We start from the raw sequence: 17,120 nt of genomic DNA on the forward strand, positions 1-17,120 counted from the left end.
GTGGGTTCATGCACCGGTCCAGGAAGATCCCACATGTGCGGAGCAGCTAGGCCCGTGAGCCATGGCTGCTGAGCCTGCAAGTCCAGAGCCGGTGCTCCGCAACGGGAGAGGCCACAACAGTAAGAGGCCCGTGTACCACACACACACACACACAAAAAAACAAAAACAAACAAAAAAAAAACTTTCAACAAACAAAAGCCCAGAACCAGAGGGCTTCACAGGTGAATTCTATCAAATATTTAGAGAAGAACTAACACCTATCCTTTTCAAACTCTTCCAAAATATAGCAGAGGGAGGAACACTCCCAAACTCATTCTATGAGGCCATCATCACCCTGATACCAAAACCAGTCAAAGATGTCACAAAAAAAGAACACTACAGACCAGTATCACTGATGAACATAGATGCAAAAATCTTCAACAAAATACTAGCAAACAGAATCCAACAGCACATTAAAAGGATCATACACCATGATCAAGTGGGGTTTATCCCAGGAATGCAAGGATTCTTCAATATATGCAAATCAATGTGATAAACCATATTAACAAATTGAAGGAGAAAAACCATATGATCATCTCAACAGATGCAGAAAAAGCTTTTGACAAAATTCAACACCCATTTATGATAAAAACTCTCCAGAAAGTAGGGATAGAGGGAACCTACCTCAACATAATAAAGATCATATATGACAAACCCACAGCCAACATCATTCTCAGTGTTTACAACCTGAAACCATTTCCTCTAAGATCAGGAAGAAGACAAGGTTGCCCACTCTCACCGCTATAATTCAACATAGTTCTGGAAGTTTTGCCCACAGGAATCAGAGAAGAAAAAGAACTAAAAGGAATCCAAATCAGAAAAGAAGAAGTAAAACTGTCACTGTTTGCAGATGACATGATGCTATACATAGAGAATCCTAAAGATGCTACCAGAAAACTACTAGAGCTAATCAATGAATTTTGTAGAGTAGCAGGATACAAAATAAATGCAGAGAAATCTCTTGCATTCCTATACACCAATGATGAAAAATCTGAAAGAGAAATTACAGAAACACTCCCATTTACCATTGCAACAAAAAGAATAAAATACCTAGGAATAAACCTACATAAGGAGACAAAAGACCTGTATGCAGAAAACTATAAGACACTGATGAAATAAATTAAAGATAATACAAATAGATGGAGAGATATACCATGTTCTTGGATTGGAAGAATCAACATTGTGAAAATGACTATACTACCCAAAGCAGTCTACAGATTCAGTGCAATCCCTATCAAACGACCAATGGCATTTTTCACAGAATTAGAACAAAATATTTCACAACTTGTATGGAAACACAAAAGACCCCGAATAGCCAAAGCAATCTTGAGAAAGAAAAATGGAGTTGGAGGAATCAGGTTCCCTGACTTCAGACTATACTACAAAGCTACAGTAATCAAGACAGTATGGTACTGGCATAAAAACAGAAATATAGATCAAAGGAACAGGATAGAAAGCCCAGAGATAACCGACACACATATGGTCACCTTACCTTTGACAAAGGAGGAAAGAATATACAATGGAGAAAAGACAGCCTCTTCAATAAGTGGTGCTGGGGAAACTGGACAGCTACATGTAAAAGAATGAAATTAGAACATTTCCTAACACCATACACAAAAATGAACTCAAAATAGATTAAAGACCTAAATACAAGGCCAGAAACTATAAAACTCTTAGAGGAAAACATAGGCAGAACACTGTATGACATAAGTCACAGCAAGATCCTTTTTGACCCATCTCTTAGAGAAATGAAATAAAAACAAAAATAAATAAATGGGACCTAATGAAAGTTAAAAGATTTTGCACAGCAAAGGAAAACATAAACAAGATGAAAAGACAACCCTCAGGGGCTTCCCTGGTGGCGCAGTGCTTGAGAGTCCGCCTGCCATTGCAGGGGACACAGGTTTGTGCCCCGGTCCGGGAAGATCCCACATGCCGCAGAGCAGCTGGGCCCGTGAGCCATGGCTGTTGAGCCTGCGCGTCCGGAGCCTGTGCTCCACAACGGGAGAGGCCACAACAGTGAGAGGCCCGCGTACGGCAAAAAAAAAAAAAAAAAAAAAAAAAAAAAAGACAACCCTCAGAATGGGAGAAAATATTTGCAAACGAAACAACTAACAAAGGATTAATCTCCAAAATATACAAGCAGCTCATGCAGCTCAATATCAAAAAACAAACAATGCAATCCAAAAATGGGCAGAAGACTAAATAGACATTTCTCCAAAGAAGATATACAGATTGCCAACAGACACATGAAAGGATGCTCAACATCGCTAATTAGAGAAACGCAAATCAAAACTACAATGAGGTATCACCTCACACCGGTCAGGATGGCCAACATCAAAAAATCTACAAACAATAAATGCTGGAGAGGGTGTGGAGAAAAGGGAACCCTCTTGCACTGTTGGTGGGAATGTAAATTGACACAGCCACTATGGAGAACAGTATGGAGGTTCCTTAAAAAGCTAAAAGTAGAACTACCATATGACCCAGCTATCCCACTACTGGGCATATACTCTGAGAAAACCATAATTCAGAAAGAGTCATTTACCACAATGTTCACTGCAGCACTAATTACAATAGCCAGGACATGGAAGCAACCTAAGTGTCCACTGACAGATGAATGGATAAAGAAGATGTGGCACATATATACAATGGAATATTATTCAGCCATAAAAAGAAATGAAATTGAGTTATTTATAGTGAGGTGGATGGACCTAGGGTTTGTCATACGGAATGAAATAAGTCAGAAAGAGAAAAACAAATACCATTTGCTAACACATATATAGGGAATCTTAAAAAAACAATGTTTCTGATGAACCTAGGGGCAGGACAGGAATAAAGACACAGATGTAAAGAATGGACTTGAGGACATGGGAAGGGGGAAGGGTAAGCTGGGATGAAGTGAGAGAGTAGCATTGACATATACACACTACCAAATGTAAAATAGATAGCTAGTGGGAAGCAGCCACATAGCACAGGGAGATCAGCTCAGTGGTTTGTGACCACCTAGAAGGGTGGGATAGGGGGAGTGGGAGGGAGATGCAAGAGAGAGGGGATATGGGGACATATGTATGCATATAGCTGATTCAGAATGTTATACAGCAGAAACTAACACAACATTGTAAAACAATTATATGCCAATAAAGATGTTAAAAAAAAGAACCTCTCAACAAAGAAAAGTCAATGACCAGATATTTTCACCTGTGAATTTTACCAAACGTATAAAGAAGAATTAATACCAATTGTTCTCAAAGTCTTCCAAAAACACAAGAGAAAGGAACACTTCCAAACTCATTTTACAAGGTCCTCATTACCAATACCAAAAACAGACAAGGACACTATAAGAAAAGAAAACTACAAGCCAATATCTCTAATGAACATAGATGCAAAAATACTCAATAAAATATTAGCAAACCAAATTCAACGATATATTAAAAATGTCATACACCATGATCAAGTAGGATTTATTCCAGGATAAGTCAGACAGAGAGAGACAAATATTGCAGGACCTCATGTATATGTAGAATCTAAAACCAAACCCACTGATACAGAGATCAGATTGGTATTTGCCAGAGGCAAGGGTGGGGGGGGTTGGGTAAAATGGGTCAAAAGATACAAACTTCCAATTATAAGATAAAACAGTCCTGGGGATATAACATACAGCATGGATACTACAGTTAACAACACTGTATTGTATATTTGGAAGTTGCTAAGAGAGTAGATCTCAAAAGTTCTCATCACGGGTTTCCTTGGTGGCGCAGTGGTTGAGAGTCCGCCTGCCGATGCAGGGGACACGGGTTCGTACCCCAGTCCGGGAAGATCCCACATGCCGCAGAGCAGCTGGGCCCGTGAGCCATGCCCGCTGAGCCTGCACGTCTGGAGCCTGTTCTCCGCAACGGGAGAGGCCACAACAGTGAGAGGCCCGCGTACCGCAAAAAAAAAAAAAAAAAAAAAGTTCTCATCACAAGAAAAAAATTTGTAACTATGTGTGGTGAAGGATCTTAACTAAACTTTTTGTGGTAATCATTTCACAATATGTACACATATCACATCATTATGTTGTACACCTAAAATTAATACAATGTTATATGTCAATTACATCTCAACAACAAAAGAAAATAATAAAGGTCTCAAATCAATTATCTGAACTTTCACCTCAAGAAACCAGAAAGAGAACAGCAAATTAAACCAAAGCAAATAGATTAAAGGAAGTAATAAATATCAGATGAAAATTAATGAAATAGAAAACAGAAAGAAAAAAAAATGCACACAAAAACGAAAGCTGATTTTCTTTTTTTAAGAAAGACAATAATATTCATCCACCTCTAGTCATACTGATCAGGAGAAAGAAAGACAAAAAATTACCAATATGAGGAATGGTTGAAGGATGATGCCACAGATTCTATGGTTATTGAAAGGGATAATAAAAGGTAATATGAACAACTTTCTTTCTACAAATTAGACCACTTAGAGATGAAATGACACACTCCTTGAAAGACACAAACTATGAAAAATTTTTTTTTTTTGGCAGTACGCAGGCCTCTCACTGTTGTGGCCTCTCCCGTGCGGAGCACAGGCTCCGGACGCGCAGGCTCAGCGGGCACGGCTCACGGGCCCAGCCGCTCCGCAGCATGTGGGATCTTCCGGACCGGGGAACGAACCTGTGTCCCCTGCATCTGCAGGCAGACTCTCAAGCACTGCGCCACCAGGGGAAGCCCAAAGTATGAAAATTAATGCAAGAGAAAATGGATGGCTTAAATAGCCCTGTATCTTTTCAGAAATTGAATCTCAATTTAAAACTTTCCACAAAGAGAACTTCCAGGCCCACACCTGATTTCACTTATGAATACTATCAAAAATATAGAAGGGCTTCCCTGGTGGCGCAGTGGTTGAGAGTCTGCCGCCGATGCAGGGGACACGGGTTCGTGCCCCGGTCTGGGAAGATCCCACATGCCGCGGAGCGGCTGCGCCCGTGAGCCGTGGCCGCTGAGCCTGCGCAGTCCGGAGCCTGTGCTCCGCAACGGGAGAGGCCACAACAGTGAGAGGCCCCGCGTACCGCAAAAAAAAAAAAAAAAAAAATCATGAAAAAAAATATATATAAGGAAGAAGAGAGAACAATTCTATACAAACTCTCCAAGAAAACTGAAGAGGAAGAAATATGTCCGAACTATAGTCCTTTGCAGCCACCATTACCCTGATGTGGAAATCAGATTAAAACGTGCATTAATACAAAAATTCAGATCAATGTTCCTCATGAACACAGATGGTGAAATCCTAAACAAAATGTTAGCAACTGAATTCAACAATATACAGGGCTTCCCTGGTGGCACAGTGGTTGAGAATCCTTCTGCCAAGGCAGGGGACACGGGTTCGAGCCCTGGTCCGGGAAGATCCCACATGCCACGGAGCAACTAAGCCCGTGCGCCACAGCTACTGAGCCTGCACTCCAGAGCCCGTGAGCCACAACTACTGAGCCCACGTGCCACTACTACTGAAGCCCGCGTGCCTACAGCCCGTGCTCTGCAGCAAGAGAAGCCACCACAATGAGATGCCCGCGCACCGCGACAAAGAGTAGCCCCCGCTTGCCGCAACTAGAGAAAGCCCGCACGCAGCAATGAAGACCCAACGCAGCCAATAAATAAATAAATTTATTTAAAAAACCAATATATAAATAGGATAATACACCATGATCAAATAAAATTTATCCTATGGATATAGGGTTGGTCTGAAAATCAACCAATGTATGTTACCATATTAACAAAGTTAAAATGAATAATCACATTGAGAAAGGAAGACAAAGAGTACACAGCCATTTTGGAAAAGGAGCAAGGGAACGGCCTGGAGCAAACAGGCCTAACAAGCCCAGTAAAACAAAGCACCTGAAGGCTTGGGTCTTTGAGACAACAACTAGAGACCCACAGAAGTGAAAGATTATCTCTGTCCCACGGATGTATGTACAGTTTCCAAAGGACAAAAGCGGAACTATAAATCCACCAGAGAGCAGAATCACTGAACTCCCAGCTCCCTAAAAGCTAGAGATACAGGCCTGACACACACTCCTAAGCTGTTGTTTCAGGAAGCAGACCCCCACCCGATTAAAACTGCTGACTGCAAGCACACGGACCCCAGATCAACGGAAACCAGAACGCTGATGACGCTCAAAACTTCACTTTGATGCCAACCAAACTGAGAACTGAGCACAAGCTTATCAGGCACCCTGTGGCCCCCGCCCTCACACTGCCTTTAAAACCCTGTCCCTGAACATCCTTGGGGAGTTGGCACTCTTTCACCATCTCCCTTGTGCACAAGCTATCCTTTCAATAAAAAGTATTGCTTGCCTAAGAATCTTTTGGGAGTGATATTCATTTCTGTGCTACTGCTGTCCAAGAATCCGGAGAAAGCTCAGTAACAATCTGATCACATCAATAGATCAGAAAAATCATTTGACAAAATCCAACATCCATTTCTAATAATAACTCCCAGAAAACTGTCAATAGAAGGGAACTTTTCAACACAATAAAGGGCGTCTATGGAAGAGTCTACAGCTAATGGTAGATTTTAATGGTAAGAGATTGAATACCTTCCCCCTAAAATCAGAAACAAGACAAGAGGTTCTGGCCAGTGCAATCAGGCAAGAAAGAGAAATAAAAGGATTCAAGATTAGAAAGGAAGATTTAAAATTGTCTTTATTTATAGATGACATTTATAGATGTCTATGTAGAAATCTGAGGGAATCTATAAAAAAAGGTACTAGAACTAATGAGTTTAACAAGCTCAAAGGACGCAAGATGAATATGTAGCAGTCACTATTTTTATATACTAGCAATGAACAACTGGAAATTAAAATTTTTAAAGAATACTATTACACAGCAAAAAAAAAAAAAAAAAATTAAGTACTTAGCAATAATTCTGACCAAAGCTGTGAAAAACCTGTAACTTAAAACTATAAACGTCAGTGAGAGAAATTAACACCAACCTAAATAAGTGGTGAGATCTTATTCACTGATCTGAATAATTAACATCATTAAGATGTCAATTTTCCCCAGAATGACCAATCAGAAGGTTTTACTTGTAGAATTTGACAAACTGATTCTAAAATTCAAACAGAAATGCAAAAGATCTAGAATAGTCAATCCACTTTGAAAAAGAAGAAAAAGTTGGAGGACTACCATTTTCTGATTTCAAGACATATGAAGTTAGTCTCAAAACAGTGGGTTATTTGTGTAACAATAGATCAATAGAACAGAATAGAAAGACTAGAAATACACCCACACAAATCTGGCAACAGATTTTTGACAAGTGTACAAAGGTAAATCACTGGAGAAAGGATAGTCTTTTTACATACAGTGCTGGAACAACTGAATGGAAAACAAAAGAACTTACTTTCATACCTTGAAACACATACAAAAATTAGTCCAAAATAGACCACAGTCCAACATGTAAAACCGAAAACTATAAAACTTCTAAAAGTAAACAGAGGAGAAATTTTTTTTCCTTTTTAGGAGAAATCTTTCAAACCTAGGGCCTAGGGTTAAGCAAAGATTTCTTAGATATGGCAGAGAATGCAAAATCCATAAAAGAACAAATTGATAAGTTGAACTTCATCAAAACTACAAACTTCTCTTTAAAATATTTTATTAAGAGAATGAAGAGACAAGCCACAGATTGGGATAAAATATTTTCAAAACATATATTTGCTAAAGGACTATTCAAAATATATAAAAAGCTCAGTAAGAAAAGAAACAACTCCTCAAGAAATAGGCAAAAGATGTGAACATATACTTTATCCACTCCCAAGTTTTTACCCAAGAGAAAAGAAATCAGGTTCATACAAAGATTTATACATGAAGGCTCATAGCAGCTTCATTTGTAATAGCCTCAAACTAGAAAAAAGCCAAATGTTCATCAACAGGAAAACAGATAAGCAAATAATGGTGAAGGTTTCGGGGGTGTACATATATGTCAAAATTTAGCTTGTTACACAATTTAAATATGTGCCGTTTATTATAGAATAAACTGCAATAAAGCTGTTTTATTAAAATAAAAATTTTAAGGGGTGAAAAAATGATACTGTATTAAAGTATTGGCAGTCCCTCCCCCCCTCACAAACACACACACACACACACACACACACACACACACACTTCACTATCTACTTCAGGTGTTTAGCAAAAATGCAGCAACACCCTCTTAGTCTTCCTCACGGAAGCTCATTTACGTTATATCACTCTTACAGACAACCAGCTGCTGGCTTTAGCAAACTTTTATCAGCCCACAGTGGAAACAAGTTAATGAAAATTTAGTTTTGCCTTTTTGTTCAGGACCGACACCAAGAAGTGAACCAGGCTTGGGCTCTCAACTTCCATAGCCTCTGGTTCCAGAGTGCTAAGATTCCCTAAATTTCTCTCTTCTGAATTGAATTCCCATCACCCCAGTGCACACTTTTGCTGCTGTCTCTCCTCTACTGTACACCCTCTCACTCCTCCCCTCCAAACCGAGTGATTGCCTGCTCAGTTCCCTCTTGTTCTCACTCTGCTTTTTCCCTTAAGTCTCTCTGTGGCCACCTTCCAGACCCTGGAACCTTGGCGCCAGTTCCTTATAACGGACAAACACTGAGGAACCGCCCTTTTTCTTTGGGGCGGGGCGGCGGCCGCCGAACCCAGGAGGCTGGGTTCCCACCTTGGAAGAGCATTTGCCTCGGAAGCAGAGTTTCAGACTCAAGTCTCGAACACCCACCTTTCTAGCACAGCTGACAACTGCACCCAAGCTCTCCGAAAGGCCGCATCGTGGAAAGCGAAAGCGGTGTGGGCCGGTTGCCTGCCGCTGGGCGCCCTCCTGCGGCTCAGGCTCCAGGTACTCCTGGCCCCCGCGCGGGCTCCTCCCAAACTCAGCCCAACTGGCACTTGGTCTCCCACGCAGTGCTTCCCTGGAAGGCCTCCAACTCCCCCAGAGCACGTGGAGCCTTCGATGTGTCCCGCGGGCTGGCCGACAGCTGGCACCCACGTCATTCGTTTACAGCCTAAGAAGCTCTTGGTTTCCAGACACCTACCTACATGGAGCAGGGCGGCTTCCATGAGAATCAGCCCTTCATCCAGAATAACTGCTACTCTCATGGTTATGTGGAAGGGCTCCCAATTCCCTGGTTGTGCAGCATTTGGGGGCCTTTCGAGGAATGCCACCGATAAATGATCTCACTTATGAAACAGAGCCCTTAAGGACTCTACCACATTTGAACACCAGTTGTATAAGACAGTAACAAGGTTCAATTCCCATGAAATGCAGCTTAGAAGAGGAAATAAATATGTCAGAAGCTGGAGTTCAAGGCAGAGAATTCAAAACTGCCACAATGCCACAAAATAGCTACTCCCATGGCTGGTGGACCCACTGGCCCTTTGTGGAGTGTGCTTGTGGTGGTGGACAATTAGTTTCAATTATTCAAATAACAATGTCTCAAAGGCAACAGAAGATATATTAAATGTGATCAATGTAACAGATTCCATCTACCTATGGCTAGGCCTTTGTGTTTCTTTAATTGGGATTGAGATTTGGAACCAGGGGAATCTTATAAATGTTGAACAACACATGAGTCAACTTCGTGACAGCTTCAGTGACTGGAAAAGTATTCATCTTTATCCCCGTCTGCCACCTGATTTGGGGGATCTGTTTGTGTGCAAGGATTTTCCTAATATATTTAAGTTGGCCCGAATCTCAGGAATGTGCTACTGTCATTATGGGCTAGCAGTTTATAAACTCCTCAAAGATAAATCGATTTCTTTCATTTTGCAGTGGTCATTACTCACCAACTGGGTCATAATCTTGGTATGTCTCATACAGAGGAATTCTGTTCATGTAGGAAAAAGCATTGCATCATGAATGCCTATAATACAAATACCAGTGCTTTTAGCAACTGCAGTTATGGAAGTTATTTTAACCTCATTAACCACAAGGGAGTCTGTCTGATGAATACACCAGCTTCTCAAAACATTATCCCACTGGAACAATGTGGCAACAAGGTAGTGGAAGGTGAAGAAGATTGCTGTGACTGTGGCTCAGAATGTCGGTGCAGAAGGGATCTGAAACCTTGGGCAGACTGTGCTTTTGGACCTTGCTATGTAAAATGTAAGTTTGCTTCTCTTGGAATGCTCTGTAGAGCACATGTCAGTGAATGTGACCTTCCTGAGTGGTACAATGGAAGTTCAAGGTGATGCCCTGACCATTTCTATGTGCAGGATGGGATGCCTTGTGGTGACAGCACCTACTGTTATCACAAAATGTACAACAGCCACAATAAACAATGTCAATATATTTTTGACCAAAAAGCAAGGAGTGTCCCCCAAGCTGCTACAAAACAATTAATGTGCAAGGAGATTGTTGTGGCCAATATGGCATGGAAATTCAACATACAAAAGATGTCTTCCTTCAATTATTTTGTGTGAAGGAGTGCAGTGTGAATATATAGAAACAATTCCCAATCTAAAATAACACAATGCCATAATACAGATAACACTGTTAACGGTACCAAGTGTTGGGAAACCAGCTACCACTTTGGGAGGGATACAGTTGATATTGGAGAAGTAAAAGACGGCACCTTTCATGCTCTAGGCAAGATATGTACGAGAAGGAGCTGTGTCAATTATTCAACCCTCAACTCTGCAAATTATAGAAATGTCATAAGAGAGGAGTATACAACGATGAAAAACATTGCCACTGCAGATACAAGTGTGCTCCTCCCTACTGTGACTTTACAGCCTATGGAGAAAGCTCAGACAGTGGTCCCGCTCCAAGGGGCAGTGTCCTTCCCTCACTATTAACAATTCTTTACACGGTAATTCTAGTCCAACTCTCTTTCCTTGCCTCAGTATCTCTATGTTTTTATCAGAGTACTACTCTGTTTTTAAGAGTCCCTACTCAAGAAGAGTAAAAGAACTTAAAACAGGAAATAGAGTATTGCAAAATATTCACTGATTTAAAGGAAATGTCTTTGGAAGGAGAAGACATTGCATGATCATTGTCCAATGACCCACAGTTCATTAATTTAGAAAGTCTGATTAAAGGCAGATATTCTTGGTTCTCTGCATTTAATCAAAAGACAAGCAGGCACCTAACTTCCAAAATTAAATGTCTTTTGCTTTTCCTCAGTATTTAGTTCTTTCTATTTAAGGCAGGGTTGCTCTCAGCAGGAAACCCTGGAAATGTGTTCCAGTGTTTTCATTATATTAGCTCTGTGGCTACACCCTTTAACCAGGTATAAGGGAATAAGTGTGTGGCATAATAACTAAGACAAAGCATTAAAAGGTACAGGCTCCTTTGTAATATCTGGAGTAGAAATGGTAGAGGAAATCAGAGGAAAGAATAAGGCTAATAGGCAAAGAGCCAGAAATGAGATGAGAATTACAAAAAGATATTAAAAGGCAAAACTCATGGAGTCAAAGGAAAGCACGGGAAAATGTGCTTTCTGTTTCTATGGTTTTCCTAAAAGCAGGTAACGGTCTGAAAAGATCTCCAGTGAATTAGTTTCGGAAAGGAATCTGGCAAGGAAAAGTCTAGTCTAAAATAAAAATAACAAACAGGCGCCAAACCTTATAGTTACCAACCTGGCTACTAGAAAGGAACCCTGGAGACTCTAGCTGCCTTTAGCACCCAATTAGATGTCTCTGGGTAATTGTGCTGATGAATTACCCAACTTTCAAACATTGTGTGTGTGTGCGTGTGCGTGTGTGTGTGTAGTGCCAAGTACACTGTACAGAGCTGTGGAGACTCTTCTGCCCTCTAAAGTTGCTCCATGTCTAGCTGGGATAAATAGACGTGAGAATTTACAGAATTACAGTAGAGTAGGATAAGTGCTCTAAGATGGTGTACACAGGCTTCTTGGAAGCATAAGTTACTGGAGGGGAGAAGAGGCAATCAGAAAGGTTTCCTAAAAGAGGTGACAGCTAAACTGAGTCACCTCAGAAGGAAAAGTGATAATGAAAGTAGCCAACCCTTACTGAATGCTTATCAAGTATCAGGTTCTAATGTAAAATAGTATTAATTAATTTAACTTTCAAAAAACAATCCTGACATGTAGGTATTGCTGTTCTCCCCATTTTATAGTTGGAGAAACCGGGCACAGAAGGATTGGAAAACATACTCAAGGACACAGATGGCAAAAAATGAAGTAGTATTTGAACCTAGGCTGTATTCTTCATCATTGAACTAAGAGTTAAAATTATGCATAGCATAGAAGACAGTGCACAGACTTTAAAGTTGGAGAATCTGAGTTCTGCCACTTATTAGCAATAGTACTTCCACATTTCAATCTCTGCAAATGTTTAGTTCCTTGATTGTAACACCACTATCAGTTGCCTACAGGATTGACGTGAACATTAAAGACAGCGCATGTAAAACATCTGTCGCATAGTAATGATGGTGGTGTTGCCTTCCACACTCTCTGCTGTTCCTCATAGGCAAAAGTCAAGGGCAAGCATGGCACAGGGAGATCAGCTCGGTGCTTTGTGTCCACCTAGAGGGGTGGGATAGGGAGGGTGGGAGGGAGACGCAAGAGGGAGGAGATACGGGGATATATGTATAGGTATAACTGATATACTTTGTTATAAAGCAGAAACTAACACACCATTGTAAAGCAATTATACTCCAATAAAGATGTTAAAAAAAAAAAAAAGTCAAGGGCAAGAACTCAGCATTTTGCTTTGCTGTTACTCAAGTTCCAAAGTATGAATCAGGCCAAGAGTGTCAGGGTGGAGTTTTCTAAGTCATCCTAAAATGTGCTAGTCATAGCACACATGGACCTGGGTGTTCATTCATTCATCCTTTCACTCAGCAAGCATTTACTGCTGTGGGGCACGGCGAGAAATGCTGGGGATGTAGCAACAATCAACTCTGATATTGCTTATGGAAGTGAAAGTCTAATACAGGAGGCAGACATTAAACAAATAAGGCCAATCGTGTTGAGAACTCCCAAAAGAGAATGTTAGCGCCTGTGAAAATGTATAAACTAGCGTGAGTCAGAAAAGGCTTCCCTGAGGAAGAGATACTTGATCTGAGACGTGAAAATGAAGTAAAAATAAGCAAGCTGGGAGGTAAAATGTAAAAATTTCACGAAAAAGGAACAACATCTTCAAAAACTTATCATTGGCATTTGACAAGGTTAACCACTCCCTCCTCCTTGAACTGCTTTCTTCACTTGGTTTTCAGGGGCTCACTCTGGCTGCTGCTCCTCACATTCACTGCTATTCTTTCATATCTCCACAACTCTGAATGATGGAGTGCTTTAGTGCTTAGTCCTCGGGTATTTTCCCCTCTCTCTGCACTCATCCTACTGGTGATCTCATTCCACCTCATGGTATTAAAGACCATATACATGCAGATGACTCCAAAATGTGACCTCCAGCCTGAGACTTCTTTAATATCCAGATACATGCTTCCAGCTGCCTACTTGTCATCACCACTTGAATGTCTAATTAACACCTCAAAATAAGTATGTCCAAACTGAATTATTTATCTCCCCCTCCCACCCGCATCCCTAAATCTGCTCGTCTCAGTCTTCCCCATCCCAGTTAATGACAAATCTATCTTTTGAGATGCTCAGAACAAAAGTCTTACAGTCATCCTTGATTCTTCTTTTTGTTACTTCACATCTAATCTGTGAGCAAATCCTATTGTTGCAACCTTCAGAATATACACAGAATCTGATTACTTTTCACCACCTCCACTATTACCACATGGTCAAAGCTACTATCATCTTTCACCTTGATGACTGCCATAGCCTCCTAATTTGTCTTCTGCTTCCATTCTGATCTGCAACACTCAATTCCCACACAGGAGACAGAGTGAATTCTTCTACAAGTAATGATGCGTCATATCATCATTACTTTGCTCAGAATCCTCCAAAGATTTCCCATCTCATTCACAATAACGGTCTATAGAATGTTCTATAAAGTCCTACCCAATACAACTCCTGCCACCACTACCCATCCCTTCCACCTTATCTCTCTGATTCATCTCCTACCTATTCTGCACTTTGTTCACTCCTTTTCAGCTGTTCTCCTTGCTGATCCACTAACACACCAAAGCATGACCCCACCTCAGGATCTTTTTAATCCTTGTTACTTCCTTGACCTGAGTGGATAGAAGGAAGGAGAAATGGAGACAAAGTAAAGGAGCACACAAAATCTCACATACTCCTGGATGCAGAACAGAAGCAGTTATTTGAAAGGAGCCTGGGTCAGACCTACCTGATGATCTTGGAGAGTCTCTGGAGAGGCAGGAGGCAACTGGAGCTCACCCTGGGGACACAGACACTGGTGGCAGCCATTTTAGGGAGGTTGTTCTACCACATGGACACTAGTGCTGGCAAGCGTCATTCTGGAATCCTCCCTCTAGCTTATCAGCCTCAGGACCCAGCCTTGCCCCCACCCAACAGCCTGTAGGCACCAGTACTGGGATGCCACAGGTCAAGCAACTAACTAGGCAGGGACACAGCCCCACCCACCAGCAGGCAGGTTGCCTTAAGAACCCCTGAGCCCACAGCTGCCTCTGGACACGGCCCTGCCCAACACAGAGCCCAGGACCCAGCCCCACACACCAGTGCGCAGGCACTAGACCTGATACCTCCAAGGTCCTGCGGCCAGAGGAACTGGGGCCAAGCTCTTCCCACCAGTGGGCAGGCACCAGCTGCAGGACAACTGCAGCCTGCAGACCCAGCCCACCCACAAGCAGGCCAACACAAGCTTTAAGACACCTCAGACACTGCAGCCAGCTATGTCAGGAACTGGCCCCACCCACCAGCAGCCAGCAGCCTCTGCACAGGCAGGGCCTGGCAACCAAAGATACTGGAAGCCAACCAAGCCTACCAGACCACCCACAGTAGTCAGCCCACCACGACAGAACGACCCACTCAGCCCACATAGGGAGGACCCCTAGAGCATACAGCTCTGATGACGAGAGAGGACTGTACTGCTGGGACACATAGGATGTCTCCTACAAAAGGTCCCTTCTCTAAGGTTGGGAAACAACCAATCTACCAGTAACAGAAATGAAAAAGCAAGCTAGGCAAAAATGAGGCAACAGAGGAATATATTCCAAATGAAGGAACAAGATAAAACCCCAGAAGAAGAAGTGAAGTGGAGATAGGCACTCTGCCTAAGAAAGAGTTCAGGGTAATGATTATAAAGATGACCAAAGAACTCGGAAGGAGAACGGATGCAGAGCAAGAAGTTAGAAGTCTTTAACAAAGACTAGGAAAATATAAAGAGCAACCAAACAGAGATGAAGAACACAATAACTGAAATGAAAAATACACAGAAAGGAATCAACAGGATAGTAAATGATGCAGAGGGACAGGTCAGCAAGCTGGAAGACAGAATAGTGGAAATCACTGAAGCTGAGCAGAGAAAAGAAAAAAGAATGAAAAGAAATGAGAACAGTTTAAGAGTCTCTGGGACAACACCAAACATACTAACATTCACAATCTAGGGATTCCAGAAGGAGAAGAGAGAAAGTGGCAGAGAACATACTTGAAAACATAACAGCTAAAAACTTCCCTAAGATGGGAAAGGAAACAGACATACAAGTAATACAAGTACAGGAAGCACAGAGTCCCAAACAGGATCTACCCAAAGAGAAACACACCAAGACACATTATAAGTAAAATGGCAAAACTTAAAGGTAAAGAGAGAATATTAAAATCAACAAGGGAAAAGCAACAAGTTACATACAAGGGAATTCCCATAAGGCCATAAAGCTGACTTTACAGCAGAAAACTTTGCAGACAGGGAGAGGCACAATATAGTTACAGTGATGAAAAAGGAAAAACCTACAACCAAGAATGCTGTACCCAGCAAGGCTCTAACTCAGATTTGATTGAGAGATCATAAGTTTTACAGACAAGCAAAAGCTGAAAGAGCTCAGCACCACCAAACCAGCTTTACAAGAAAAGTAAAAGGGACTTCTCTAAGCAAGAAAAAAAAAGGCCACAACTAGAAACATGAAAATTGCAAAAGGAAAAAGGTCATCGGCAAAGGCAAATGTACAGTAAAGGTAACAAAATCAACCACATGCAAAGTGTGTAGGAAGGTTAAAAGACAAAAGCAGTAAAATCATCTATATCTACAGTAAGGAGTTAAGGGATATCAAAACAACTAGATACAAAATATGTCAAAAACAGTAATCATGACAGGAGGAAAGTACAAATGCAGGGCTATTAAAATGTTTGAAATCAAGAGATAAGCAACTTAAAACAGCATAGATAGATAGACAGATAGCTACATATAAAGCTCATGGTAAACTCAAACCAAAAATCTATAAGAGATACATACACACACAGAGAAAGGAATCCAAACATAACACTTCACCAGACCACAAAAGAAAAGAACAAAAGAAGAAGAAACAAAAAAGAACTGCAAAAACAATAAAAATGGCAATAAGAACATACATATCAATAATTACTTTAAATGTAAATAGTCTAATTGCTCCAATCAAAAGACATAGAGTGGGGCTTCCCTGGTGGCACAGTGGTTGAGAGTCCGCCTGCTGATGCAGAGGACACGGGTTCGTGCCCCGGTCCGGGAGGATCCCACATGCCGCGGAGCAGCTGGGCCCGTGAGCCATGGCCGCTGGGCCTGCGCGTCCAGAGCCTGTGCTCCGCAACAGGAGAGTCTGCAACAGTGAGAGGCCCACGTACAGCAAAAAAAAAAAAAAAAAAAAGACATAGAGTGGCTGAATGGATACAAAAACAAGACTCATAAATATGCTGCCTACAAAAGACTCACTTCAGATCTAAAGACACACATAAACTAAAAGTGAAGGGATGGAAAAAGGTATTTCATACAAATGGAAATCAAAAGAAAGCCAAAGTAACAATACTTATATCAGAGAAAATACACTTTAAAACAAAGACTGTTACAAGAGACAAAGAAGTACATTACATAATGATCAAAGGATCAATCCAAGAAAATACAGCAATTGTAAAATATACACACCCAATGTAGGACCACCTAAATACAGAAAAAAAATATTAACAGACTAAAAGGGAGAAATTGAGAGTAACACAATAATAGTAGGGAACTTTAATACTCCACTTA

At 41.3% G+C, this 17,120-nt stretch overlaps 2 protein-coding genes across 3 annotated transcripts in view; both read right to left on the reverse strand.

Moving 5' to 3' along the window:
* Positions 1–8,928, reverse strand: part of LOC116748729 (disintegrin and metalloproteinase domain-containing protein 20-like) — a 29,929-nt gene extending 21,001 nt beyond the window's left edge. Inside the window, exon 1 of the mRNA XM_032622016.1 lies at positions 8,776–8,928. The gene's annotated coding sequence lies outside the window, so the exon portion shown is untranslated. The remainder of the gene's footprint in view (positions 1–8,775) is intronic.
* MED6 (mediator complex subunit 6) overlaps positions 1–17,120 on the reverse strand; it is a 94,651-nt gene that overhangs the window by 49,259 nt on the left and 28,272 nt on the right. The gene's annotated exons all lie outside the window — the stretch shown is intronic.

The sequence above is a fragment of the Phocoena sinus genome, chromosome 2, assembly GCF_008692025.1.
Source record: "Phocoena sinus isolate mPhoSin1 chromosome 2, mPhoSin1.pri, whole genome shotgun sequence".
Taxonomy (NCBI): domain Eukaryota; kingdom Metazoa; phylum Chordata; class Mammalia; order Artiodactyla; family Phocoenidae; genus Phocoena; species Phocoena sinus.